The sequence below is a fragment of the Meriones unguiculatus genome, chromosome 17 (assembly GCF_030254825.1).
Source record: "Meriones unguiculatus strain TT.TT164.6M chromosome 17, Bangor_MerUng_6.1, whole genome shotgun sequence".
Classification (NCBI taxonomy): domain Eukaryota; kingdom Metazoa; phylum Chordata; class Mammalia; order Rodentia; family Muridae; genus Meriones; species Meriones unguiculatus.
Genome location: NC_083364.1, coordinates 50,771,699 through 50,798,694, shown reverse-complemented (window position 1 = coordinate 50,798,694; position 26,996 = coordinate 50,771,699). Strand labels below are relative to the sequence as shown.

General features: G+C 40.3%; 1 long non-coding RNA gene across 2 annotated transcripts; it reads right to left on the bottom strand.

The window, feature by feature from the left end:
* Positions 1 to 526: 526 nt before the first annotated feature.
* LOC132648731 (uncharacterized) lies at positions 527 to 25,543 on the bottom strand. 2 transcript variants are annotated; one of them, XR_009587113.1, is made up of 3 exons: positions 25,374 to 25,543; positions 20,837 to 20,995; positions 527 to 644 (listed from the first exon to the last, which is right to left on the bottom strand). It is a non-coding gene; the product is annotated as an uncharacterized LOC132648731 (long non-coding RNA). The 2 variants fall into 2 exon arrangements; XR_009587112.1 differs by having other exon boundaries at positions 533 to 644; positions 20,928 to 20,995.
* Between the last annotated feature and the right edge of the window lie 1,453 nt (positions 25,544 to 26,996).

Genomic DNA, 26,996 nt, shown 5'->3' with positions numbered 1-26,996 from the left:
CCACTTCTCCTTAAGGGTACTGGGATAACAGATGTGCCCCTCTGTATCTGGATTTTACACAGCGTCTTGGAATTGTTATTTCTGTGACGAGACGCCATGACCATGCAACAATCATAAAGGATTGGGGCCTGATTACAAGTTCAGAGGTTTAATCTGTTATCATCGTGGCAGGAAGCATGTCAGTGTGCCGGCAGACATGGTGCTGAAGAAGAGCAGAGAGTTCTGCATCTGGATCTGCAGGCAACAAGAAGAGACTGTGAGCCACTAGGCCTGGGTTCAGCTTCTGAAACCTCAAAGCCATTTCTAGTGACGTACTTCTTCCAACAAGACCACACCTACTCCAACAGGGACACACTTCTTAATAGTGCCACTCCCTATGGGCCTATAGGGGCCATTTTTATTCAAACCACCACACACAGGTTCCAGGGACCTGAATTGAAGTTGTCAGGAACTTTACCAACTGAACCATCTCCCCAACTCGGGCCCTGGATCTTTACTTTTAGAACACTGGCAGGGAATTTCTTGCCTTGGCTTTCCTCTTGCCAGGAAGAGGCTGTCCTTCTCTTCGTGGATTGATAAATTCCTTCTCCTCTTTGCGGAATGCACTGCCCACACAGTGGATTTGCTCGGTGTTCACAGTAAGCCTAGACCGCAAGCATAAAGTAAAGATTTTTAGTTCATCTTCAATATAACGGAATATTCTTTAAACCAACAGTACTGGGGAGAAATCATTTCATTAACAAAGATATTTGGCCAACATACTGAATGGAGAATTTCACCTGCCATGGCAAATAAAATCTCTCTGATAAAATACTACGAAGATAAATGATGGTTCTTTATTCAGAGCTCATAAGGGTTGATCTAATTTGCTGCATGGACTCTAACTTGTTAAGAAATCTCTGTTTGAAATCTAATGCCATGATAAATTTTAATCGTGTGGATAGAGCCAGCTTCAAAGCTATATTAATTATACATTTAAGCTCCACACACAAGCTCATATATTACAGTACACACAGAACATGTAAAATATAGTGTGAGCCAAATTAAAATAAACCAATTTCCTCAACCGTTATTTGCCTTTGATATACTATAGTTATTTCAGTCCAGTCTTTATAAACATTAAATTATTGCTGCACTTTCTTAGCCACTTCGCTTCCCTAGAGAGAGTTTCATGGTCTGGTTAACTCTCTGGCATGGTGTTTTACTTCTGCAGAATACCAAGTAGATACTCAGAATGCCTCTTCTCATCCAAAATAAGTCTTTTTATTAAAAAAAAAAAAAAAGAGTGAATGCTGCAAATATTGGCCTTCATATACCAAAGACTGCTACAGTGTCTACCCAGCCAGCACACTTCCAATCTTCATACTTCTGTTACTCTCCAATTTTTCATCCTTAGTATAACACAACTCAAGTTGCCAGAGTCCCATTACATCCAAGCATATATTTGGCTGTTTCAGAAGTAGTCTTAGTGCCTCTAATGAAAGCAGCCATCAGCAAATCCTTACCATTTTATGACAGAGGAACTCATCAGATGTCATGTCCTGCATCGAGAAAGTCTTCTGAAGTGACTCTCTCCTGAGGAGTCTGTACTCACCCTTGAGTTTGTTTCACTTTGTGTGATTCTCAGAGACGCCAACGCTATTAAGCATCTCCTATATTCTTATGTGTGCCTCTTTCTTCTTAACCTTCACATGCGCGAGCACGCACACACACACACACACACACACACACACACACACACATACACATGCATTTATTTTGAAGTATTTTTGTCAGAGAGCAACTCTGAGAGAAACTGAATTAAATGATATGTTTAATGTGATTGTGACTGCCACCAATCACATTCCTAATAGCAGCTTCCCACTAGGAAATTTGAGCAGCGTATTTCTTCATCCACTGTGTGAGTCACCAAAGGGCTAGAGGTGAGAAAATGTTAGCTTGGGCTAGGCATGGTGGCACAGACCCATGTTCCCAGAATTTAGGAAGCTGAGGGAGAATAATGGCAAAGTTTGAGGCTAGCCTGAGCTATGTAGTGAGGCACTATCTCAAAAACTAAAAGGAAGAAAGTGAAAAGAAGTAAGGGAGGGAGGAAGGATAGAGGGAAGGACACTTCTGAGCTCCAGAACAGCTCTTCCCCTCAGCAGCCCATAGCACCTTGGATGAGCCATGTATTCTCTGAGCCTTACTGTATTCTTCCTCTGTAATGTAATAACAGATCAGTGAGCTGATATTTCTCAGGGCATTTATTTTAACTCCAAGAATAAGAATAGTGTTTACGATACAACAAATAAATTTTTTTTGAAAGAATGAATAGATGAGACGTTAGAAAGAAGAGAATGGAAGTCTTTATACACACATGTGCTGTATGTCATCCAAATTGAAACCTTACCTCCTGGAAGGAAGTTCTAAAAGATTCAGAAAAGAAATGGAAGTGACAAAATTCACCAGGCCCCTCCCCAAGCTTGGGAAAGCCATTTCTGGAGAGGGGAAACTCTTCCACAGCTGAGCCACTTGAACATCATGAAAGGTGCTCGAGCAGAAAGTGTTTTCAGTCACCTATGCTCTTGGATGTAACTCTCTGATAAACTCAGTGTTTCACTAAGCTAAACTTGGTTGAACTGTTTCTTTGGTCTGTTGGCAATGTCTTATTTAAGCAAATAAACTGTTGCTGTGTCTCCCTAAGGGAAAAAAGGCCATACAACATGAGTAGAAGCAACTTCAAAGTATAGATTCCATCTATCTTTCATCAACCTTTTCTAACCACTTTCCTTTTTCTAAATACTCTACCTCTATGCCATGCAGGTTGTGTAAGCACAAGTAGGAGGCCATAATTTTATATCTTTGCGCTGTTTCCTGGAATACCTTTACTCTTTGGTGACTGATGCAACTTCCTGTCAGAATCCACATTTGGCCTGGAATGATGACACATGCCTCCATATAAATCTCAGGGCTCAGGGGTCAAAGACAAGCAGATCTCTGTAGTTCAAGGCTAGCCTAGTTTATATAGTGAGTACCAGGTGAGTTAAAACAACAGAGTGAGACTCTTTACGAAGAAAAAGAAGAGGAGGAGGAGAAGACTCTGTCACTGGTTGAACAACCAAACCCCATGGGAGCCTAGCATAACTGTCTTCTTCAATTCCCAGCACCCACAGGGCAGCTCACAACTGTCTGTACCTGACACTGTCACACTAATGCACATAAAATCAAATTAAATTCAAAAAGCCTCTGTGTCATTATCCATACCACTCTTGGGTCTGAGAAAGTCCCTCTATAAATGGTCAAACAATTAATTGGCTTTCTAAATGTATAAGCATAAGCTGTAGTTAAAGGTCTGGAACACTTTTCATCGTTTCACTCAACAAGTTTGATAAGTCTTAACCTTCTATGAACTGTTCACATTACATTAGACCTAATTATGTAGACTGGATCAGAAAACAGTCTTAACGCTACATTTTATCAGCTAAAAGATAAAAAAAAAAAAGGAAATAAATCTTCGTCTTAATAAAACTCTGGGTTTTAAATTTACACAAGTCAAGAAGAAAATTATTTCCATGACTTCCATGTTTCAAGTACTGTGCAAGCACTTGAAATACGACACTCATCTGCTCAATAAACATTGACTGAGACTGTATTGCTTAATAGGGAGCTATTTTCCTCCATTAAGTGATGGGTTTACAAGTTTCTCACCATTTAATGGGAGTGTAGGCACAACTTTAATACAAGAGACACAGTGAGAGGACAAAGTCCTAGTGTGACGAGGCAAGTGAGAGAGTGGGAACTAGGGGAGTGCACACATGATGGGGATGGGCAACTGAGAAAACCTTCGTGCAGGTCATTATGACTGCATGGAATCCTGATGAAGACACATGTATGTGTGTATATGTGTGTATATGTGTGTATGTGTACACACACACACACACACACACGTTGATTTAAAGCTGATTAATAAAAGAATCATGATTTTGAGCCCAAGTTTACCTGAGCCCATGTCTCACATTTTCCACTGTCCCATAACAGTCATTGTAAAGGAGAAGGGTGAGGAAAACTCACTGCTTACATCTCCAAGGCACAAAAGTGATCACGTTTTATTATCAACCAATACTGATTTTATCCAAGACCGTTGCTGTCTCTCCTCACTATGCTCAGCTAAGAAAATACAACTATGAGATCACATACTGGGAAAGTTTTCAGGAAAGCTACAGACGTTAAAGTTCTTCCAGAGGACAGGCACAAACAACTATGCTTGTCCTGAGAAGAATTCTGTTCACAGATGGTTCAACTGTTAAGATCCCTGACTTGGTTCCTAGCACTGACTCAGGGCATTCCCAACCACCTGGAACTCCATCTCCAGGGAAACTGACACCTTTTTCAGGCCTTCTTAGGCACTCACTTGTACAAACATGCATACATAAATAGTTTTTAAGTTCATAATAAGTAGTCAGAAATACTTCGTTTTATTTTTAGTCCAAATAATCTCATATTTAACAGGAGGAAGGATCCCAGGCCTAGGGGTTAGTTGTAGAAGAATCAGGAGTCTAAGGCCAGCCTCAACTTTATAGGAAGTTGAAGGCCAACTGAGCTACATGAGAAATCATGCTTTAAAACAATTTAAGAAATCAGAATGTTCTGGAAATAAAGAACTCATTCCCCATTCTCATTAAGGGCATGGTGGGGTTTTCTTGATCCTTTCTTTGCCTTCACAAAAGAACTGAGGGAAGTTCCGTTTTCAGCATTCTGTGCCTTCTATTTGAAAAAGACTGTGCAAGAATCACTATGTTTGGCAACAAAATTTACCCTCCTTACCTATTGCCAAAATCCCATGATGCTTAAGACTTAGCTAACCATAAAAATTAAAAAAATTAAAAAAAAAAAACCTGGGCTATGTCATTGGTACCGACCCATAAAATACAGTACCTGAAGGAATCCAAGGCTTAACAGGTATTGCTGATAACCCGCTCTTTGCCAGGCAGTGTGCTGCGCACTAAGGATTTGCTGTTGGGCAAACCCTAGTCCCTCACTTGTAGAAGCACACCAAGCAATTAGGAAATACATGTTTAGAGTCCAGTACACTCATTTAAATGTGGGACTGGAGAATTATGGAGCAAGTGGTTTAACTCAGTTAAACCTAGTGGCGCTAGTGGAGTAACTCAGTTGTAGGGTGTATTTCTGGCATTTGCAAAGCCCTAAGCTCATTCCCTAAATATATTAGAAATAAAAAAAAGTTAGAACGGAAAGAAAGCCAGTAAATTCTTGTATTTTGTAGTAGTTTTCTCTTTGTCCATTGTTGGGATATGAATTAGGATAGCCTATCTTGACAGCTAATCTGAGAAAGCCTTTTAAAAGTTGAGCGTGTGGCAGAATCAACTGACCAGGACTCATGTGGGCTCAGAGAGATGAGGGAGCATGTATGGATCTGACATAGGTCCTCTGCATATATGTTATAGTTGTGTGGCTCCATTTTTCTTAAGGGATTCTTAACAGTGGGAGTGAGGGCTGTCTCTGACTCTTTTGCCTGCCTTTGGGGTCCTCTTCCTCCTACTGGGTTGCCTTGTTCAGCTTTGATGAGAGAATATGTGCCTAGTCTTTTTGTAGTTTGTAATGGGGTGTTTGATTGATGTCTGTGGAAGGCCTGCTCTTTTCTGAGGGGAGGTGAAGGAGGGTGTGGATACAAGGGAAAGAAGAAATGGGGGAAGGAGACTGGGGAGGAAAGGGAGGGTAAACTACAGGTGGAGAGAATAATAAATAAAAAGAAAGAAAAGAAAAGAACTGTACTTTGGTAGATGGAAAGATAGAAATGTTTCTATCAGAGGTAGAAACATTCAAACATGGAGAGGAGCAGGAGATAGAGAAACACGGTATTGACAGAAGGCTTAACCAAAGTGAAGGGTACATAAAAACAAAAACAGTATGAAGCTATGGTCTTACAATGCAAAAATAATTTTTTTTAATAATTGGAGGAGACAGTAGAACACAGGTGACATAAAAAGACAGCAGGGATATACTCAGCTTAAAGGCTTACTTTGGGAGAGGAGGACTGGGGGCGAAGAAGGTAGGAGTGGGTCATCCAAACTTAAGGATACATGAAGAAGCCTTGTGGAAATCCCTCAACTTGTAAGCTAATTTTTAAAAGCCATGTAATTGGAATCCCTCGATCTGTAAACCACTGTGAAACAGTTGAAACAAAAGCATTCATTTAACAGAGTCTAGAATCATCGGCATACCTGGGTAACAGCATACTTGCATAAAAGGCTGTGCATTATCATTGAAAGTGAAGAAAATGAAGAAATAATTACCTTAATCAAATGATTAAACTTAAGATCATCCAACAGTATATGTTCATGCAGAATTAAAATATGAAAGATTAAGATTCCCAATGAACTATTTTTACCTAGAATACTTATCCAAAACCAAATGAAGCATTTAGAATTAAATTCACACTTAGAGAAAATTTAATAAGTAGAGAACTAATCACGGCATAATGCGTGAGGGCATTTTACCACTTCAAGAACTCAGTGTCAGCTAGGTGTGGTAGCACACACCTGTAATCCCAGGCAGGTCTCTGAGTTTGAAGCCAGCCTACATAGTAAGTTCCAGGACAGCCAAGGTTACACAAAAACCCTCTCTCAGGGAAAAAAAAAAAGTAAAATTTATCTACTGACTCTAGAGACATATAAGCCTACAGTTGAGAATATTAATTGATTGAAATTGAATAAAAATATCCCCACCTTTTTATTTCTCTCCTTGCTTAATTCAGGATCTTTGAGGGTCTAAGTCCAAGTCAGATAGCTAAAAGATGAGAAGGTAGAGATTCCAGGTAGGAAAACATAGAGAGTCAACCCTCCTCCTGCTCTCTATCTTTAAGCTGCTAGACAGACACGAACTTGAGCTGAGGAAGAGAAAACCCTCAATTTTAAACCAAGTTCAAAGTCAAGAGTGTTACATGGAAATTAGACATGTTGGTTTCTGAACTAGATTGTTGTCAAGTGACCATACCTAGTTTTTTTTTTTTTTTTTTTTTTTAACCAAAATTTCATTCAAAGAATGTGAAAAGAGCAGTTTGCTCCCCTGGATACATTTAGAGCAGTGGTTCTCATCCTTCCTAAGGCTGAGATCTTTTAATATAGCTCCTCGCGTTGTGGTGACCCCCAACCATAAAATTATTCTCATTGCTACTTCATAAATGCAATTTTGCTACTGTTATGAATCATAATGTAAATAACTGTGTTTTCCAATGAACTTAGGTGACTCCTGTGAAAGCATCATTCAACCCCTAAGTGCTCGTAACCCACAAGTTGAGGAACAAATAGAAATGAATTAATGAATTCGTTGAAGATAAATGAGGCTTGCCTCCTCTAGGTTGCACCAGTTCAAGATACAAGTTGCAACTGAAAAATATCATTGACAATCACTAACGATTCAGGTGAAAAGTAGCCAAAATATAGCTGTTTCTTACCAGCCTTATTCTGGAATTCTCTACACTCCTGGCCATATCCTACTTCCTGTACTGGTTCAAGTCAGTTTTTCTTCTTAATTCTGTACTCACCTGTTGTGATGGTGACATATATATCAAGATAGGTATTAAAACAGAGTGGGCAAATGTTAAGAAGTGTAAGAAGTGCAACTTTTGGTTAGCCTAAAAATACTGACATCCTAAATTTCCCTTATCAAATTCAAAGAAAAAAAAGACCACGGGGAAAAAAAATAACAGAGCCAGAAGGCTAGAGTGTAGCATAGTTCTTACCTAGGAGGCATGAAAACTTGGGTTCAAAACCAACACTCCATAAAATCAAGTGGCTGTATTCCCAACAGTCAGGAAATAAAAGTAGGCAGGCCAAATATATTATATCCTTATATGGACAGTGAGTTCTAGGTTTGCCTGAGATACAAGAGGCCCTGCTTCCCAAAAGATAAAAAGGTAATGATCACAACCATGTCTGTCAATCATTATGTAGATAGTTTGTTGTTTTAAAAAAAATAGATCTGAAGGGGACAGGAGTGCCACAAGGAGAGAAAAAAATCTGGGCACAGGGGTCCTTTCTGAGACTGATACTCCAACTAAGGACCATTCATGGAGATAACCTAGAGCCCCTGCACAGATGTAGCCCATGGCAGCTCAGTGTCCAAGTAGGTTTCTTAGTAAGGGGAACAGGGACTGTCTCTGACATGAACTCAGTGACCTGCTTTTTGATCACCTCCTTCTGAGGAGGGAGCAACCTTACCAGGCCACAAAAGAAGACAATGCAGCCAGTCCTGATGAGACCTGATAGACTAGGGTCAGAGGGAAGGGGAGGAGTTCCTCTCCTATCAGTAGACTTGGGGAGAGGCATGGGAGGAGATGAGGGAAGGAGGGTGGAATTGAGATGGGGTTACAGAGGAGGCAACAGCTCAGATACAATGTGAATAAACTATAATTAATAAAACAATAATTTTTTTAAAAATAGAAATGTTTACTGTAGCACAGGTCAAATTTGGAGTCAACCCAATTTTCTGGAAAAGAGACCTTGTCCAGTTTCCAAATTCTGCTATAACTTCTTTAAGAGCATCTTTCCTCATTTTGTTCCACCCAATATTGTGCTGATTTGATATAAACTGTTTCTTTGGAAAGTAGTTTTGATTTTTCTAAGGGAAGAATGCATTTATTACTCCACTGAGCAGTAAAATTAATATGATTTTTTTTCTTGTGACCCATCAGACAGCACACAGAGTAAGTAATGGTGCATATTCCTAGCCAATTTAGTTCCTTATTTTGTCATGATTTTTCTTTTTGTCCTTGTTTCACGTCAGGACCTGAGGATGGATTGTGAAGCTTGCAAGGCAAGTCCTTTTACCTGCTGAGTCATCTCGCCATCAGCCAGAGGTGATGGACACAGCACGCTGATGGTGTCAGAGATGCCTCAATACTCTGGCAGCTTTTCCCAACAGATATGATGCACGTTTAGAAAAATGACACGCTGATGATGAGATGCTCCTTCCGGAAAAAAACTGAAGGAAGAAAGCCTTGAGAGTGCTCATCTGTAATCCCCACATTTGGGAAGTAGAAGAATGACAAGTTTCAGGCCAATCTGGCCTGTGTAACAAGAACCTGTGACAATTTTTTTTGATTAAAAACAAGAAGAAGAAGAAAAAATGACACAAGTGATGTATTGTTACTTTTCTCGCTGTGACATAAACAACCTAAAGAATGAACAGTTTATTTTAGCCCACACTTCCAGAGAACCTTCTATCATTATGGTGACATTATAAAGGTAGGAGTTTGAGGCAGTCCATCCAAATATATCCATGGTCATGAAACAGGGATGAAGGATGGTACTCAGCTTGTTACACCTTTCCATTAATTTCAGGACCCCAAATCCTGGTACTGTGCACATTTAGGTGAGTGTTCACATCTCAGTTAAGCTAGTCTAGAAAAGTCCTTATAGACATGCCCATAGGTTTATCTCCTAGGCAATTCTGGACCCTTACCATGTTGACATTCATTAATCAACAGAGGTAGTGGTTTGAGTTCATTAGTGATAGAGTTCGGTGGCCAGTCAGGTGCAGAAGGGGGCATTTGACATATAAGAATCAACTAAACATAGCCTTAAGGAAGAAAGAAGTAATTGCTTACATAGTAGGCTCCTGAAATGATGCCTGCAGATATGTCAAAATCTCTGATTTGAAACAAAGTAAATAGTAATGTTAAATGTGTACCACCAGCCCAGCCAGCCTTTCATACAAGTGTGATCCCTCCATGCTACACAGGATTTGTCTGCACAGTTATTATAGTTCAATGTGCAATACAGGCAAGTAGACTATCTACAAAATACCCAGTCTAATATAGTAGTAGCATAGAGTAGTATATACTACTATGTAATTAAATCTATAATACTAGAGAATCTTTGATTCTTCTTCCACAAATAAGGGACTTTGCCAAGAGTTATGTTTGGAAACAGGAAAACAAGTAATACATCCATAATAGGTAGATAAATAGATGGATATATAAATGGATAGATAGATAGATAGATAGATAGATAGATAGATAGATAGATAGATAGATAGATAGATGGTGTGATGATAGATAGATGAGAGAGAAAGAGAGTTTTTAAAGACAAAGAGGACTCAGGCCACGGTGGCACATACCTTTAATCCCAATACTTGAGAAGCAGAGGCAGGTGGATCAGGGTAAAGATGATGAGAATGATCAGCTTCATTGATGGCTATTGGCTGATATGCAGATCATTGAGTTCAAGACCAGCTGGGTCTACAGAATGGGTTCCAGGACAGCCAGAAATATACAGAGAAACCCTGTCTTGAAAAGCTGAGAGAGAGAGAGAAAGAGAGAGACCAACACTCACTTGATTAGTGGATCAGATGACACAAGAGATAAATCTTGAGAAATAAAGATGCATTTACCAAAGACATTAAGCTCTTAAATGTATTCAATATTGAGAGAATAGCATTGAATACACTAAAGTAAGATCACAAGACATGTGTTCTATTATGTGAAAGGTCCTTCATAAGAAGATGGTGAGAATGATCAGCTTCATGTAGCCGCACTGGCAGCTATGTGACTCTGTATCAAAGAAAGAAATACTGTTTTTAAAAAAGATATATCTCAGTGTTTAAGATAATAACTGTATATAGGGCATAAAGGAGATGTCAGTAATCTGTATTAGTTATTTTTCTTTTTAATTACTTAATTAATTTCATGTATGTGAGTATTTCATCTGCCTACACATCTACATACTAGAAGATGACATCAGATAGCTGTGAGCTGCCATGTGGGTGCTGGGAATTGAACTCAGGACACTCGTAAGAGCAATGAGTGCTCTTAACTACTTGAGCCATCTCTCAAGCCCTTCGTTACTTTTCTTACAGCTGTGATAGAACACCAGAAAGAAACAACTTAGTGCAGAAGTGGTTTATTTGGAATTAATGAACAAGTGGTTCAGGTTCAGTCGGTTTTGTCTGAGAAGGTATGCTAGCTCACAGCTCTGACCATCAGGCCAGGAACTCATGACTCAGCTATTTGCATTTTTGGCAAATTGGAAGGTAGAAAGCTAGGCTGGAAATCAAACCCACCCATATCCTTCAATGTCCACGCCTATACCCCTAAACAGTTAGCTATGTCTCATGTCTAAGAAGTCTGACTGCCTCCCACATAGCACCACTAGTTAGGGACCATGTGTTTGAACATGTGTGCCAATAGGGTACCTTATACCCCCAAATCATAGCAGATAAATCACAGAGACATAAGTACACAAGCACAAGCCATCCGAAAGTCACTTTTTTTTTTTATTCAACACAATGAACTTGACATACGCTCCTTCAGACCTGAATTTGGAAATGATTGCTTTCATTTGAATCTGTGAAATTAAATTCTTAAGTCTGTCTTACCACTGTCTTGTGATTCACCTCTATAATACCATCAGACACATTTTTTTCTTGGAAAAAAAAATATCTATGTCTTCATTTAATAACCTCTGTTGAATGATTTTTTTTCTCATTAAAAATCAATTAGAAACATAAAAGTCATAAAATTAGAGCTGCTCTAGGAAATAATGATTTCTCCCAGAGGACTGTTATTAAAAAGGAAACATTGTCCCACAAGCTTGACTTTAACAGTGTTTATTAGGCTTATGAATTTATTATGCCTAAGCTTACCAACAAAAGATACATGCAAGGGTTAGAAACGGCATTGTGGTTATGAGCACTTGCTTCAGGGAGCTCACATTGGGTGGCACATAACTATATGTAACTCCAGTTCCAGGATATATGACAGGCTCTTCCGGCCTCTGTAGGCACCTGTATGGATGCGCGCACACACACACACACACACACACACACGCACACACACACACACACACACTACATAAATAAGTGGCTAGCTAATTGACTGAATAGATGATAGGTGGAAAGAACCCTGAAACCTGTGTTATGATGTTCACCTGACAGTGGATGATTATGCTGGTATAATGCAACATAGTTATGGGGCATGGAGTATTGTGGGTCAAACATGCAGCATTGTGATGATAGATGGACACTTGTGATTGTACAATACAGCATTAAAATAGCACATTGGGCAGCACATCCCAGCACTTGGGTAGCAGAGACTGGCAGATCTCTGTGACTCCAAGAACAGCCTGGTTACATAGGAAGTTTTAGGACAGCCAGTATCACAGTGATACTCTGTTTCAAAAAAAAAAAAAAAGAAAGAAAGAAAGACAGAAATATCCAGGTATCATCCTGGAAACACCACTATGAGCAAGGTGTGGTGGTACACTACTGTAATCCCAGCACTCGGGGAAGTAGAGGCATGCGGATCTTTGTGAGTTCGAGGCCAGCCTGTTCTACAAAGCAAGCTCCAGGACAGTCAAGGCTATACAGAGAAATCCTGTTACCCGCCCCCCCCCCAAAAAAAAGAGAAAAAATATTTGGGCTGGATATTAGATGAACAGATGTTTTGAGAATTTTGTTAGAAGGCAGGGAGAAAAGGTGATTGTTGTACACACTATGCCCGCCCCACTGGCCAGTAGTGACGTTTCAGAGAAGCGTTATGTTGACAACTATAGAGTGTTCTGACACAATGGAGCTTTCTGGTCTCACAATGCAACATGAAATAACAGAATGGCACCATGTGATCTAACAGTACAGCACTGGAATTGCACAACAGGACATTTTGATGCCCCAACGAGATATGAGGATGATAGCTAGAGCAATATGACATCACCATATGACACTGTGATGGCACAGTAGGTATTTGTGATGACACAATGCACCACTAGCATAGCAGAACAGTCTTGTTATGAAAAAAGGGAGGATTTGGATGGCACAATTAGGCAAAATGATGCCACGGTAGGTTACTGTGATTGACAATAGAGTACTGCGAGGACATCATGAATCTTCATGAGTTTATTATTATTAAAAGTTAAAATTTGCTCATCTTATTTACTGTCTTAGTTACTGTTCTATTGCTATGAAGAGACACCATGACCAGGGCAGCTTATAAAATAAGGCATTTATAGAGACTTCCTTACAGTTTCAAAGGTTAGTTCATGATCACCATAATGAGAAACATGGCTGCAGACAAGCAGGCATAGTGCTGGCATAGTGGCTTAGAGCTTACATCTTAACTTGGAGCTTCCAAGAAAGCAAGAGACAGAGAGAGCGAGTCTGGAAATAACATAGGCTTTTGAAACCTCAAATCCCACCCCCAGTGACAAATTATCATATTAGTACATTGTAACGATATAATGTCCTGTTGCGTCATTAAAATTCTCTGTGGATGGGGCTGGAGAGATGGCTCAGAGGTTAAGAGCACTGGCTGCTCTTCCAGAGGTCCTGGGTTCAATTCCCAGCAACCACATGGTGGCTCATAACCATCTATAATGAGATATGGTGCCCTCTTATGGTGTACAGGTGTACATGCAAACACAATATTATACATAATAAATACATCTTAAAAAAATTCTCTGTGGAAACACCACTATGGTACATATGTGTGACATTATAATGTTCACTATACCATCACACTGGCCCATTATCAGCACTGCACATGCCATCACTATGGTGCACTGTACATGGCTATACTTTGTCATTGCAATGCTACATTGTGACATCACAGCACAACATCGTGATATTACAACGATCCATCATGACATCACAAAGCTGCATTACGATGTCACAAAGCTCCACTGTGGCCAGGCAGTGGTGGCATATACCTTTTTTCCTACCATTCAAGAGGCAGGTAGATTTTTATAAGTTTGAGGCCAGCCTGGTCTACAAAGCAAGTCCAGGATAGCCAAGACTACACAGAAACTGTCTCAAAAAACAAAAACAAACAAAAAACAACAAAGCTCCACTGTAACATCACAATGTTCTATTGTGTTGATACAATGCCACATTTTGACAAAACAGTGATTCATTGTGACACACAGTACTCCATGTTCCATCACAATGCTACACTTAAACATCACCATGATTGACCACCATGCTGAAGTATGACATCATAATGTCTCTTTGTGCCACTACTGTACTACAGTGTGGCATCACATAGCTGTATTTTACCACCCCAGTGCTAACGTGTCTCATCACTATGCTCCATTATGACATCACAGGTATTTAATGGTGTCACCATAGTTCTCTATACCATCACATAATTCCACTGAGACATCAGCATGCCCCTGTACACCACCATATGCTATATTGTGGCATGACAGTGCCCCATTGTGCCATCACAATACTGAATTGTACCATCCCAGAATGCTCTTGTAGCATCTCACTGCTGTAGGTACGGTGCCATCACAGTGCTCCATTGGGACTCACAATATTCCTTGTTACATCACAATATGCCATGTGCCATCACAATGCTCTACATATGCCATCACAGTGCTGCATTTAGACACTAAAATGTTGTATTGTGACACCTCAATGGGCCATTATGTCATCACAATGCTCACTTGTACCCTTACAATGTTAGTCTGTGACATCACAAAACCTATTATGTCATTGCAATGTTCTATCATACTGTCAAAATGCTACAATGTGATATCACAGAGATCCATTGTGAATGTGGTGGTTTAAGTGAGAATGGTCCCCATAGGCTCATATATTTGAATGTCTGGCTCCCCGTTGGTGGACAGTTTAGGAAGGATTAGGAAGTATTACTTAATCACAGTGGATTACTGTGATGTCACAGTGGAACATAGTGATGACACTCTTTAGCACTGGGATGGTAAAATGGAGCTATGTGATGTCACAGTGTAGAGCAGTAATGGCACAAAAGGACATTATGATGTCATAATTCAGCATGGTGGTCAATCATGGTGATGCTCGATTTAAGAGTTTAAGAGTAGCATTGTAATGGAACATGGAGACTATTCATCACAATAAGTCACTGTGATGTCAAAATGCGGCATTGTATTGACATAATAAAACATCTTGATGTCACAGTGGAGCTTTGGGACATCGCAATCCAGTCTTCAATGTCACAATATATCATTATAATATCACAAATTTAGTACTGTGTCACAGTACTGTGTTAGTACATGTATTTAGTACATAACAGAGAAAACACTGTTAAGGCATGGGAGAGCACTGGGATGAAAACACTGTACTGTCACAATGCACCATTACCACAACACAAAAAGAACAATGGAATTAAAAAATGGAGTATGGTGATGGCACAAGGAGGCATTGTGATAATACAATAGCCAACTATGACATCACAGTGCTGCACTTTTTTACAGCACACGGCACCAGAGTTGTAAATTCCAGCACTGTGATGACAATAAAGCATTCTGATGTCACAGTAGAGAATCATGACAGCACAATGAGTCTTTTTGGCATTACAGTGCCTCATTGTGAGTGTTTTAATGTCACAATGGATCTTTGCGATGTCACAATACAGCATTAGGATCGTGTTGTGGAGCATTGTAATATCACAAAATATAACACTGTTGTAGTACAACAGAACATTTTTTTTATTTTTTATTTTTTATTTTTTTATCAGTTACATTTTATTAACTCTGTATCCCAGCCGTGTCCCGATCCCTCATTCCCTCCCAGTCCCTCCCTCCCTCCCTCCCTCATCTCCACCGTGCCCCTTTCCAAGTCCACTGATGGGGGGAACCTCCCCCCCATTCATCTGATCCTGTTTTATCAGGTATCTTCAGGACTGGCTGCAAAGCCCTCCTCTGTGGCCTAACAGGACTGCTCCTCCCTTCGGGGGTGGGGAGACCAAAGAGCCAGTCATTGAGTTCCTGTTAGAAATAGTCCTTGTTACAACAGAACATTTTAATGACACAATGGAACATTGTAATGTTACAATATGCTAATAGGGTGGCATGATACAGTATGTTATGATGTCTCAACAGAATCCTGTGACCTAAAATTTCAGAATCATGATGGATAATGCAGTCTTATATTATTCTAGTAGAATATAGCATTATGATGCATAATGGGATTTTGTGGTGTCACAATGTGGCTTTGTGGTGACAAAATTAGAGCATTGTGTTATCACAATGTCAAATTGTTATATAAATATTACATCTTTATGGTGACACAGTGGAACACTGTGATATCACAATGGAACTCTGTGATGACACAGAATAGCACAGTGATGATACAATGGAACATTGTCATGGTAAATGGAAACATTTGATGTCATAACAGAACACTGTGATAAAACAGATAATATATTGTCCATAGGAAGAATAGCATGGCATGCTACTTATGGTGGGTTTGAAAAGGAATAGCCTGCATAGACTCAGGGGCTTGAATGCTTGGCCCATAGGAAGTGGCATTATTAGGAGGTGGGGCATTATTAGGAAGTGTGTCACTGTGGGAGATAGGAATTAATGTCTCCTACGCTCAAGCTATGCCCAGTGCAGCATACAGATCAAGATGTAGAACCCTCAGCTCCTTCTGCATTGCCATGTCTGTCTTGACACTGCCACGCTTCCCGCCATGATGATAATGGACCAAATCTCTGGAACTGTAAGCCAGCCCCAATTAACTGTTTTCATTTACAAGAGTTGCCTTGATCATGGTGTCTCTTCACAGCAACAAAACCCTAAAACACTGCTCTTAATTCCTGAACCACATCTCCAGCCCCATTTAATATGTATTTCTAAAGGAAAATGTTTTCTCCCAACTTATGAAAAGCATTGTTCATGTGACTCCTCAACAGACACAACTATTTCCAACTATTTTGACTGGGTGGCTCATAAGTGCTGTAACTATAGCTCCAGGGAAATCTGATACCTCTGGCTTTGGTGGGCACCTGCATTCACGACATAAACTCAGACACACACACACAGTTTATAATAAGTCCCTTTTTAAAAATTTTTGCCCCTTTCATGCTTATTGCTCCATGACACAGACTGTTCCTTTTCTTTCATCTTTCTAATAAGATAAAAATATAAATGTAATCAAATATTTAGTATTGCATTACTATGACCTGATTCACGATGTTCTTTTCCTTTTTGCCTACGTTCTTTCCTTCCTTGTCTGTTAAAATAGTCTTTGTCTTAGAGCTTCTATTGATATGATGAAGCACCGAGACTAAAAAGTAAGTTTGGGAGGAAAGGGTTTATTTGACTTACACTTCAATATCATTGTTCATCATCAAAGGAATTCAGGACAGGGATTCAATCAAACAAGCAGGAAACCCAAAGGCAGGAGGTGATGCAGAGGTCACGGAGGGGTGCTATTTACTGGCTTGATCTTCATGGCTTGCTCAGCTTGCTCTCTTATAGAACACAGGACCAGCAGACCAAGAATGGCACCACCCACAATGGACTGGGTCCTCCACAGAAATCACTAATTGAGAAAATGCCTTACAGCCAGATCTTATGGAGGCATTTTCTTAATTGAGGCTCCCTTCCCTCAGAGGACTTTAGCTTGCGCCAAGTTGATGTAAGACTAGCCAGCACATTCTCCATAACACCAGCTAGCTTCAAGCTATGTGTACACCTCAGGCTTGCCTGACACTTGCTGTGTAGACAGGCTGGCTTCCAGCTCATAGTCTTTCCTTCTGTCTCAGTCTCCCAAGTGCTGTGATTGCAGGCATGCACAGTTATGCCCAGTTCTATGTAATACTTTAAAACATGAAAGAGGAAAAGTTCGAACAAAGCGTAATGTTGGTCTATAGTCGGTTTTATTTAGGACTTAAAGTTATATAGGAGATGGGGTTTGATTTGTGAAACTCAGGACCTGAACTCTGGGCACCTGATGTGGTGATGCACACCTTTAATCCCACCACTCAGTAGGCAAAGGCAGGAGAATCTCTGTGAGTTTGAGATCGCCCTGATCTACAGAGTGAGTTCCAGGACAGCCAGGATCCTGTCTCAAAAAGAAAAAAAAAGAAAAAGAAAAAGAAATGACTTTCTGTGGACTCTCAAGCATGACCTAAATTCTAAGTTCTTGTTATCTGCCTAGATATTGCACAAACTTGAGTTCTTTTTCTCCACCCTACCCTGTCTGTTTTGGACTCATCTTCAAAGCTCAGGGCTCAGTTGTAACTGACAAAAAAAAAAAAAAAAAAAAAAAGCCTACTTTGAGAAAAAGGAGGTCAAATTGCTTTCTGGGTTAGTTCTATTTTTAGTCACTATGTGGCATAATTTATCCTCATGTCAGAGGGAGCATCCATCTGAACACTCAGGATCGGTTTTATGCATAAATTTAACGAGAGTTTCGATAGATTCTCACTGAGTGAATAAAGAAATGTACTGGGTGATGATACCGTAGAAGAGAAAGGACACAGCAAAGGTGTTTCTGGAACCACAGACTGTTGCAAACAAAGTGTGTATCTGACACTAATGCTGACAGGGTTAGGCTGAAAGTGCCATTCCTCAGCTCTAAAGCTTTTATAGATTCAACCATTGAGATTTGGATGAGGAATCCTGAAGCCTTTGCATCATAAATAGCCCTGGCGGCCCTGAAGAGAATGATACCCCAACCAAGAACCATGCATGGAGAGGACCTAAAACCCCAACTCAGATGTTGCCCATAGACTTAGTCTCCAAGTGGATTCCCTAGTAAGGACAGCAGGGACTTTCTCTGACGTGAACTCAGTGGCAGGCTCTCTGATCACCTCCCCCTGGGGGGTGCAGCCTTGCCAGGCCACAGAGGAAGACAATGCAGCCAGTCCTGTTGAGACTTGATAGGCTAGGGTCAAATAGAAGGGGAGGAAGATCTCCTCTATCAGCGGATTAGGGGAAAGGCATGAGGGAGGAGGGTGGGATTGGGAGGAGATGAGGGAGGGGGCCACAGCCAGGATACAAATTGAATAAGTTGTAATAAATTATAATAATAAAACAATTTTAAAGAGAAAAAGAAAAAAATAATAAGCCTTTTCATGTCACTTTAAACTTAAATGTACCCATCAGTGTTAGGTAGCAGGTAGTGCATAGGTTCTTTTCATACCTCAGCAAGGAGCTATTCATGCTGAGAAGATTAATAGGGATTATTCACTATTGGTGACTCTTGTATGCTTATTTATTTATTCAATGACTAAGACAAAAGTCAGATGTTTGTAAAAATCCACTTATTATGAATGAATGTATGCATAAATGCATAAATAGATACAAAGAAAGAAAGATAAGTAGATAAATAGCTTGATGGCACTTCCCAGTGTTAATCCTGCCGAATGAGAATGAAAATCATTAGCCAAATTTTTAGTCAAATTATGCAGGCCTTATTTTCTGTCAGACATGGTTATCTCCTTAAATTGGAGTTGGAGAAAATAGCATTGAACATAGAAGAAGATACGGTTTATGTAGCCTTGAAAACTGCAAGACTAGGGGTTTTCCAAGGGTGGGGGATTTCCAGAGGAATTTTGGTCATGTAGGAATTTGGCTGAACATTTCAAAATGATTTGGCAGAATATCTTATCATGGTAAATTCAAAGTCAAACTCCACAGGATGGGAGAATTCCAGAAATGTGTTAAAGCACAGTCAAGCTTAAATTTTGCAGCAAATACAAATGTACTTATATATATGGCTTCCATCCTTAAAATGGTGTCAGGGTGGTCCATCACCAGCACGGGGGAAGTGAAGATGGGATTTGTTAGGATATATATTTTTTTTTAATGCCACACATTAAACAGATCTGGATATAAACAGATTTATTTGAGGGCAGTGAAGGAGAAAGGAGTTAGGACCTGAACCATGAGGGCAGAGAGACAGAGAGACAGAGAGAGATGGAGTGAGGGGGTGCATACCCCAGACACAGGGAAGGAGAGAGAAACCAAAGCAGAGAGTGTGCAAGAGAGAGAAAAGGTGGCAAAGTGGGTCCTTTTACACCTGGTGCACAGCTGAACTAAGTCTGCCACACACCTGGCACCTGGGTGGAGCACGTAATGACATCATAGGTTGCTAGGCAACCTAGAAGCAGGCTTCCTATATGCTAACAGGAATCAGAAGTTCAAAATCATCCATAGCTAGTCTGAGCTACGTGAGACACTGTCTAAGGAGAAAAAAAAGAAAGAAAAGAAAAGAAAAAGAAAAAGCCACTGCCTTCACCACCACCAAAAGAAGATAAATATTAAATAAATATATAAACTTGCTTAATCTAAAAGCACCATTCCCTATATTGGGATCCTGAGCTTCATAGAGAGCAGAGAGTGAGCTGGGCATAAGCTTTCATCACTCTCTGCTTCTTGACTATGGCTGAAATGTGACCAGCTGCTTGGGCTACACAGTGAGTAAGTTCAAGGTCAATGTAGGCAACTTACTAAGATCCTTCTGAAGTAAAAGTGAAAAGAGAGGAAAAATGGGACTGTACCTCAGTGACTCAATGCCAGTATTTTGCAGCATTCAAGGGTCTGCTTGAATCTAATCCTCTAATCCTGCAGAAACCACAACAGGAAAAAAAAAAAAAAGTAATACTTCCCTAATATAAGATTAGAACTGTAGATTTTCCACTAAGCCAAATTAGGGTATATACAAGCAGGTTTATTATGGGAGGTTCACTGGTAAGGAACAGAGCCAGGGAAATTGTGACACTGGGGGAGACAGAAAAGAGGGGAAAGAGATAGGGGAATGTTCGTGGGTAGAGATAGAAAGAGGAAATGCAAAAAGAGAGAAAGACAAGGAACTAAAATGTCCGAATTACATAGTGAAGATCCTCTAGGGGAGGGGAAGCCTCCCTCCTGGAAAGCTCAGGGTAGAGGGAGGGCTATGGCAACTATACCCTATAACTGGTAGAGACTGAGGGATGCTGGGAAAACCTGGAGGCCAGGTTCGTTTTGGTTAAAAAGGCACCTCAGCCGCTTTCTCCAATCTGAAGCCCAACAGTTGGTTTGGTTTTTCAGGACAGGGTTTCTCTGTGTAGCCTTGGCTGTCCTGGACTCACTTTTGTTGACCAGGCTGGCCTCGAACTCACAGAGATCCAGCTTCTGCCTCCAGAGTGCTAGTATTAAAGACCGGCACGGCACCATCACTACCTGCTTCACCCATCTGTCTCAATGGAGTTCGCATACTTCGTAATTCACATCAAGCAGAAGGCATCCCGCTAGAAAAGAAAAGATAATAAAAGATAAATATTTGGGGCCACTTTTATGTTCAGGTTGTTTACCAGCTAAAAATTATACAACAAAATTAAATGAATAATGTTTAAAACAACAAAGTACTATTTTAATGTCTTAGATATAACTCCTCAGACAGACAGAAAGACAGTCTGAGGAACAGACACTGGACCTTGAGAGTACCAGGCAAGTACTTTTACTATTGTGCTACTTTTATTTATTTTATTTGTTTACACACATATTTATTTGTCTTTCTGTCTGTCTTTGAATAGAGAACATGTCTGTTCTTTCCTTCCACCATGTGGGTTCCTGTGGGTGTGGTTTTTCTGAGAAATGCTGTTTAAAGTATGCCTTTATAAATCAAGCTTTCACTCAGCCTGTAACCAAGGAAAGAACGCTTTGAGATGGTTTATAACTACACACTCACTCTGCTTACATACTGTGTACTCAACCTGTTCAAAATTAACTGACCTCTATGAACAATATTGTGATCAATCTTACTTCACCTCTACTTCGGACTTCCAAGGTAATTCACTCCCACAAGCTCAGCTCACAGCACAGCCTCTACTGTACTGTGCTCCCTATTTCTTCATGACACATTCATATGCCTGACTGAGAATAATATGTGTAGGATGTAGTGTCCAGGTCTATGTGATGAAAGTAGGGAGGCACTGAAAACAATGTCTACCTGCCAGATATGGTGGAAATGCCGTGTGGGTGCAGAGAAATCAAATCTGAGTGTGTGAGGTCCTGAGTCAGTAAGACCAGAAAAACACTTTCTCCCTTGTGAGACTCCTGTAAGAGATTAAGACAGAAGCTCCTCCTCCCTTTTTGTTGCCATGTGTGCAGTGCCACGCGTACCCCCTATGCCTTTGTTTAGGACTACTCCTCTCTCAGATTAGACTTCTATTTGATTAAAACAGGAGCAACCAAAACTGTCTGAATAAATCAAGCCCACACTTGGGTAAGAACACCGAAAGTTAGTCAGTTAATCTCTCTCTCTCTCTCTCTCTCTCTCTCTTTCTCTCTCTCTCTCTCTCTTTCTCACCGCCTTTTCTCTCCCCCTATTCTCTCTTCTGTTGTTTTGAGACAGGATCTCATGATAGCCCTGGAATTCACTGCATAGACCAGGATAGCCTCTAACTCAGAGAGCTTTGCCTCTCCAGAGTGCTGGGATTAAGTCACAGTGCCACGCCCAGCCATCTTATTCTACCCTACAGAAGAACAACTGTAATCTCAGTCACTTGAAAGGATCGCACACATGGTCAAGGCCAACTTGGCTGGGTAACTTTGCTGTGTTTTGGGTTTTGTTCTTTTTATTTATTTTGTTGTTTTTGAGACTGACTCACTGCTTAGGCTGGTCCTGAACTCATAGAAATCTGCCTATGTGCCTCTTGAGTACTGTGATTAATGGTAAGCACATTCATACTCCACAAAGATGACAGACAGACAGACAGATAGATAGATAGATAGATAGATAGATAGATAGATAGATAGATAGATAGATAGATAGAGATAGGTAGGTGATAGAGAGATAGATAGAATATAAGAATGAGAGAATGCTTGCCTAGCATGCCAATGGGTTCAAGGATTCAACTCATTGGGATGGGAGGAGGAAGAGTGAGATTGGGTAAATCCATAGTTAACCAGGAAGTCCCCAAAATGGAAAAGAATAAAATATTACGAGGTGATGAGGGAATTGGACAGGAAAGAGTAATGGTGGAGAATGCGAACTAAGTACTATGATATACATGAGTTAATATGTCATAATGAAAACCATTGTCTTACACACTAAAAACCAAATTAATTGATTTATTCATTTTAAAGATGTATTTATTTGGGCTGGAGAAATAGCTCATTGGTTAAGAACATCGGCTGTTCTTTCAAATGCCCTGTATCCAATTCCCAGCAACCACATCGTGGCTCGTGGCTCATTATCTATAGTGAGATCTGGTGTCCTCTTCTGGCATGGAGGCAGAACACTGTATAAATAATAAACAGATAGATAGATAGATAGATAGATAGATAGATAGATAGATAGATAGATCTTAAAGAAATAAATGTATATATTTGTGCCGGGCAGCAGTGGCTTGTGCCTATAATCCCAGAACTTGGGAGGCACAGGCAGACAGATCTCTTGTGAGTTCAAGGCCAGCTTGGTCTACAAAATGAGTCCAAATCAGCCAAGGCTATACAGAGAAACCCTATCTTGAAAAAAAAAGTATTTTATGTTTATAGGTGTTTTGTCCCTACATAGCTATTATGTTCATGCAGTGCCTAAGGGGGCCTGTAGGGGGACTCAGAGCCTCTGAACTAGAGTTGTAGACAGTTTCTACTTGCCATGGAAATCCATCCTGAGTCCTTCACAAAAGTAACCAGAGCTCTTAAGGAAGGCTAGGTTGTCCCTGCCAGGACTTCCCATTCCTAGGACCAAGCCCAAACAACTTAGGCAGACGGCTCTATCAAGATTCCATGCCCAACAATGACCAAGCACCCATTTGTCTTTTTGTTTTTTGCATGTGATAAGCATTATTCTGTAGGTGAAATGAGCCAATTCAAGCCAAATTAGGGTATATACAATCACTGAGTTATTTCTCTGGCTCTCAAATTAATTTTTTTAAATATTTTTAAGATTAATTTTATGGACATTGGTGTTTTGACTGTATATATCTGTATGAGAGTGTCAGCTCCCCTGGAACAGAAGTTACAGACAGTTATGAGCTGCCATGTGGATGCTGAGAATTGAACCTGGAGCCTCTGGTAGAGCAGCCAGCGTTCTTAACCACTGAGCCATCTCTCCAGTCCTCCAAGTTAAAATCTTAAGATGGAAACACTGGAGCTGGGGAGTTTGCTCAGCAGGTAAAGGCACTTGTTACACAAGCCTGCGACCTGAGTTTGACCCTTGGAGCCCAAACAACAACAACAACAAACAAGAGCATGGAGTTACAGGTGCACTAATCCTCACAGCTAGGAGTTGGTGGAATCTGTCACTGCAGTACAGTGTGAGATACATGAAATATGAGCTCGACAAAACAACGTCTACTGTAGGTTAACTATACATTAGCAAAAAAAGCCCCAAACACGTGATTCTCATTCATCTCTAACACATGACTTAATGCTTACTTAGCTTTTTGAAATTATTAATATATTTACTTATTGGGGGAGTTCACACTGCATCAAGTGAGTATGGGGGTGGGGGAAAAGTTAAGGAGTGAGTTCTCTCCTTCGGCCATGTGGGTCCTGGGGATCCAGCTCAGGTTGCCAGCCTTGGTACCTTTACCCAGTGGTCCATCTCACCCACCCATGTTGCTTGATTATCCTTCCATGATCGTTTCTCAGCACACAGTTTTCTCACCCACTGTATGACCTTTATGTTCCCTGGTTACTGAATACCGAAGTGAACACCGCTTGGTCAATCACTCATACTAAACTTCTTAAAGGCATTTCTGTTGTCAAGAATAACTGTAAAGGGAGCTCTTTAAAGACGAGGTCCCATGCCTCTGTGTTTTTGTTTGTTTGTTTTGTTTTTGTTTTTTGGCTAACGATGCAAATAATGTGTTTATAAAGTCAGTACTGTGTAAGTGTTCAGTAACTGATAGCATTGAGAGCCGATGCTTTCTTCTCTCAGGTAGGCTTGGTAAGCAGGCTTGGGAAAGAAGAAACACCTGCTTTGCTTCTCTGTTACTTTAGGGTGATGAAGCTAGGCTTTACCAGCAGTGGTCAGAGACTGGTAACAGCCACAGTCATACCCGTCCTGTGGTCTTTTGGAGCCACGTGGGCCATAAGGCTGACCTCATGGGCAGATTTCAAACAGCATAACAGATGGCTGCTATTACGGGTCGACAATGACAGATAGGATTTGCTCAAAATAGCACATCGTACCCAGCTCTTGGGGGACAGTGAACATTTATCAATGGTGATTAATCCTTCCAAGAGTCCATTTCGAAGCTAACAGAGCACTGGTTTACACTCATTTTTCTTTGTGTAGCAGGTGCAGAGAGGCATCCATTCAGAAAATATTTACTTTCTCGTTCTATGTAAAGATTTTCCCCCAAGTATTTAAATAATGAAATGCCTGGTAAGTTAGTCCCAGTTCCCAAATCTAACCAGTAACCCACTTTTTTTTTTTTTTTTTTTTTTTTTTGCCTGTTTTGTTTTATTTTTGGAGACAGGGTTTCTCTGTGTAGCCCTGGCTGTCCTAGAACTCACTTGGTAGGCTGGTCTAACTCAGAGATCCACCTGTCTCCCAATCCTGTTGTTTTAAGAAATGAAAATCCCAACCATTCTGTTTTTACCAATAAAGACTTAGGAGCCAGATGCTGGAGTGAGAACCTGCTAGCTCAGAGAGGCAGAGAAAGCACTCACCTGACCTTCCTTCTCAGCTCAGGTCCAGATGGAAAAAAACCAAAAAGGCTCACTAGCTCAGCTGACAGCCCAGGTGGTAAGGGCCAAAAAACCCAAGGCCAAAGGCTTGCTAGCCAGAGAGCTAGAGAGCTAAAGCACTAAAGAACCAGCTCCGAAAGCCCCCTCTTCTCCACACTGTCTCCAATACCTCTCAACTCAGAGTCCCTCCTACTCTTTTAATCCCTGTCAGCTGATTTCTTGCTCTGCCTCTTGACCTAGGGTTAACTTTATTAAATCCTGCGTTCAGAAAACTCTCAGATTAAAATAGTGTGCTAGGGCTGACCGAACCACACCAAAATCACCTGTTTACAATAACAGAAAGTTATTGGATTAAAGGTTTGTGGTAGAGCTCAAACACACCAAATAAGAAACAGGGTTTTACAGTTCATGATTTTGGGGTTCACAATGAGATCAAATATCTTGCAACACAATCCACCTCCCAAAAGCTGGAATTAAAGGCATGTACCACTATAACTGGCCTCACCACCTTCTAGTATATACCTAGTTTTTATAATAATTTATTTTCTTTTATCTTTTTCTTTCTTTCCTTCTGGGAAAAATGTTTTTTGTTTATTTGTTTCTTGTTTGTTTTCAAAACAAAGAAGAAGGTTTCACTATTTAGCCATGGCTAGCCTGAAACTCATTATGTAGATCAAGCTGGCTTCAAACTTGCAATGATCCTTCTGCCTCTGTCTCCTAAGCATTGGGATTGCAGAGGTGTGCCACCACAGCAGCCAAATTTCTCCTTATAAAGACACACTTTTGTTTGTATTCTTAGATGAGATGCCATCTACTACAAAAGTCAGCACGTTCTTGCTTGAACCGATAGTTTGGCTGTAGAATTTTGGATTCAAAAGAATGCAAAATAAAGTCATGTCCAACATAAAAAAAAAAAAAGTCAGCACAGCACCTAAAAGATACTAATAAATATTAGATACTAATAAATATAACACATCTTAATATAATGAACATTCTCAAAGGGCTCAGGACAGCCAGGACTACATAGAGAAACCCTGTCTCAAGAAACCAGAAATGGGGGCAGGGGGGAGAGCACAAAATAACTGCTCTTCCAGAGGACCTAGGGGTTCAATTGCCAGCACTTATGTGGCAGCTCACAACTGGCCCAAGATCTGACACCCTCGCACAAACATACACGTAGGTGAAACACCAATGCACATGAAATAAAAATCACTAAAATCTTAAAAAGAAAAACAAAAAAATTAGGTGGGAAGGAACTGAGAAGTGGAAAGTGAGGGAAAGCCAATAATCAGGATATCGTATGTGAGAAAAAAAAGTCTATTTTCAGTTAAAAAAAAATGATTAAAAAGTAAGATTAACAACGGCAAGACTATTTAAAAAAATGATCCATTTATTTTTGCCATGTGAGTGCTGGGAATTGAACTCAGGTCCTGTGCTCTTAACTGATGAACCATCTCTTCAGCCCCAAGATGACCTTATTTTGTTTTTTGTTTTTGTTTTGTTTTTTAACAACACTGGCTGTCTTGAAACTTACTTTGTAGATCAGGCTGGTCCTGAATTCAGAAACATGCCTGCCTCTAGCTCCTGAGTGCTAGGATTAAAGGC